Genomic DNA, 4,169 nt, shown 5'->3' with positions numbered 1-4,169 from the left:
TACATTGGAATATTTAAAATCCGCGATAAAATCAATAACTACCGAAAATTCAATCGAAACTCACCAAAGATATTTATGATACTATCGACTTAAAATGAGCGCGTCAAAAAGTGAACCACTAAGAAATCAGAAGCACTAGCAAAAACTGCCGAAAAAAGCGTCACATTTAAAAAAAATAATTATCAAACTCGCGATTTAAATTTCCTGCATACTAAAATTGCATAAAAAATATCGGGATTTTTTTTAAAAAAAATGAAAATTTGTAGCAATTACTGTCGAACAAACGATTGAAACACAGCATGGATTAACGATGATATCTTTGCAAACCGAGTGTAACAAAGAGTAATTTCTTTAATGAACGATTTAAATTTCGAGTGTTGTAATATCGTTTTCTTTTTTTTTCTTCTTCTTAAATCATAAAAACATCAATAGTAATAACTGAGCAATGAAAGGAATTGGAATTTTAAGAAACCAAATGAAAATTCATAGAAATTATTGCCCCAAAAAAAGATTAAAACACTACATAAATTTGCGCTGAGTCGACGAGAGTCTGCTTTCTGTAACGTTCTGCCACAAGGCTCTGCATTTTCTTCCAAATTCATTTGTTGTTTATTTCGTTGAAAGTTAGACTGAAAAACGCGTTATATTGTAAGCACTACAAGTATAATTATATTGAAGGGCGAGTTTTTCCATACTTAGGATTAAAAATCAGTTGGAGGAAGTAACCCGGAATTCTTATGGCAAATTTTAACCCCTAGCGCTATCTGCGCTTAGCTCTACACAGTCAACCAGCCATACACACCATTTAAAAGTCTAAGAATTTAATTTGTAAACTGGTCAGAAAATGACTTTAAAACCAAAATAGGATAAGATATAGTTGCAATTTTATAGCAAAGAGGAGAAAGAGAACAGTATAGTTAACAAATTCTCTGCAAGCATTAGAAAAAGAGGGACATTTGGAATTATTAAGTTTAGCAAAAGCTGAATCAACTATAGAAAGGTTAAATCTAAATCCATGGTTAGCAGCAAGTGAGAAATATATAGTCAGAACAAATGTTAAGAGATCCGAAAATGAAAGAGTAATTGTAATGCAGAAATCGTCCGGCAATTAGAATTAACATGTATGTCTAGAGACAGCAAAACGTTTATGATTAACAAAGGTGAGAAAATGATTGGGGTGATGAGTAATAACAAAAAATTCTAAAAAATAGTAAAATTCAGTTTCGTGTTAAAATTATATTGAATATTGGGGTTAACCAAGTGACAACAGAAATTAACTCTTTTCAAATCATGCATCACTCTCTAGTAAGATTAACTTATAGTTAATATATCGAAAGGTTCCCATTCAATTTCAGAAAAAAAATTCCCTGACTTTCACAGGTATATTTATTTCAATGAAAATTCAGTCTATATTTTATTTATACCGTGCAATTTTTCATCAGAAAACTTTGATTTTTTTTATTTGTAATAATATATATCATTGAATAAAGATGGAAACATGTCATTTTGACTAAAATGTGAAATTATTACAAATAAATGCAATATGAGGGCACTGGAACCATGTAACAAAGGTCAGGGGTTTGAACCTTGCAGGCCGAAGACCCCGTGTAGTAAATGGTGACTGATGCAAGTTAAATCTGTCGAGTCACTCAAGTCCCCCATGTTCCCATAATAAATCATACTTCTGGGGGGTATTGAAAGACTTTCCTTGCCTTCTGGATTGGTTCAAAATTATGAGGTTACAAATTTGAACATTAGTAGGCATTGTTCCCTCCAAGTAACATTATTTCTCTTTCTAACTCTGGTTGCCAATAGTAACAACGGCATGCGCACTTCTCAAAACATTGAAGAACCGAATTTTAATTCTCAGTCGATTTGTTGAATTCATATAGATGTTGAGCTTTAACTTGAACATCTTGTAAACACTTTTCTTTTCCTTTATTAAATATACTTAGATTTGACTGTTGATTTAGAATTGCTTACATTATTTCTTAAAAGGATTTTTAGAATTAGATTTTTATAAATGAACCCCCATTTGCATGTAAACCCGAAATTCGGTTGGCTGTTCAACGATGGTTATAAAATAACTATAATAAACGTTAGAATTATTTAATTTCTATTTTAATAACTGATTACTGTTATTGATAACTGAAAAACTGATAGTAATTTTTCAGGTTTTTGTAAAAAATTGCATTTCCCCCCGATTTTTGGAATTAAAATAAAATTCTCTGACGATTGTAGATTTTTCCATGAATCCCAGGTTTGCACCTTGAAAATTTAAGCAATTTAAAGACCTCTTCTTCAAAATAATTTGTTGCAGGGAGCTTATGCATTTTTCTTTAAATAATAATAAAAATTAGGAGATTTTATTCAGTTTAAGAACATCAGTGGAGGAAAAAAAGCTTGATGATAAAATTGTCTTAAAAAAATTTCTTTGGGGGTAAAAAGGATCTTATTTAGGAACCTGCATTTCGCATATTTCACCCTATCTTGTGAGATTTTAAGTGCATTAACATTTTTTGCATACATTTACAAACTTCATTTATCTATATTTTACATCATTTCACACTATTGGATTTTAAGAGATAAAATAAAAATGGAAATTAGTCAATTAGTTTTTATAAAATGAAAACTTAAAAATGCTGCGTTTCAGAAATTTTATAACTTTATATATAGAAGCTCTCTTTGCAAACCTTACATAATTCTAAAATTAAATAAAATAATAACATAATTATTGAAAGTTATTTTTTAACTTAAATTATCTTTAAATGAAAGAAAATTATAATACTATGAATAATGTTTTGCTTTGTTTACAAATTTCAAGAGATATAGCGACATATTCATAAAAATATAATGACAATAAGGATTTCAAAGATTTAACCATTCGTTTGCCTCAACTATTGGGAACATATTTTTTTTTGGATTGCAGCTAATTTCCCAGCCTACATTTTAAGAGTCAAGAATAGAAATTCTCAAGAAAAAAAGTATTTTATTCAAATGCTCCACAATAGTTAGCCCTAATTAATTATTATATTTGATTTGGTATCAACCCTTTGAAACATTAAGATACTTTTAATTTGTGAGAAATGCACCATCACAATAAAAGCTATTCAAAGTGATATCTTTTTCTTTTTTCGGTACACTGTAAATTTAACAAACCAATGGCGAGTGCATTGAATCTTTCCGATTTATTTTTGTGAGAAACTTTGAATTTTCAAGATAATAAATACATACAAATAATTTTTTTTTAATGTCACAAAGCGTTTCCTTCCCTCTCAAATTATTTGGCTGAAGTGAAACTTATTTTTAAAAACAGAATTATAAAAATCTCTGTGCTAGTTTGCAATTCTAATATCATATTCTATTGATGCCTTGAATTTCTCTTAATTATATTTTAGAATACACTAACTATTTTTACGTCATAGGCAGGACTGATATCGATAAAGTAAAAAATTATAGGTAGTAATGAAGGTTTCACTTATATACGGTTAGAGATCACTTTCTTAATAATGGATCCTCGTTAGGCTTCCGCAACTAACAATAAAAAAAGATAGAAACAGAAATTTCTCTTCTGTGGGAAACTAATTTTATAAGTGAAGTTTAATATTCATAGTGCGATACTTAAATTTTATATTTAAATGTAAAATATATTTTTACAATACATTTTTAATATGTATTCTAATTCTATTGTATTTTTCTGTTTTCTGCTTACTTTCTAAGTATTGTTGTCTTAACTAATTTACTCTTTTTATTTTTATTAATCCAAAAAGCATACCAGGCAATTAAATTTTCACATAATCTATTATTTAAAAGATTCCAAAAAGATTATATTGATTGATATTAAATTAGGGGGAAACTAGATTTATTCTTGGGCATTGAATACTCTGCTATGCTTTTGCTACTCTACCTACATGTTATTTCAGAACTTTTAGGGCTTTTGTATAATTTTGTGAAGAGAAAAAATTGTGTTTTTCTTCCTGTTTGCCTTTAAAAACTTAATATTCAATGAATACTTTCTCTGAGCTGCATTTAAATTTTTCATAAAAAAAGCACCGTCTCGTGAATGTGATTTTAAGAGTGACAGTGAAAAAAAATTATATCAGCATTAAAAATTTTGTTGGTAATTAGCTTTCTTTAAAGGATTTATGAAACTCTAATGTATCTAAATA

The sequence above is a fragment of the Parasteatoda tepidariorum genome, chromosome 5, assembly GCF_043381705.1.
Source record: "Parasteatoda tepidariorum isolate YZ-2023 chromosome 5, CAS_Ptep_4.0, whole genome shotgun sequence".
NCBI lineage: Eukaryota > Metazoa > Arthropoda > Arachnida > Araneae > Theridiidae > Parasteatoda > Parasteatoda tepidariorum.
This window is presented reverse-complemented; position numbering follows the sequence as displayed.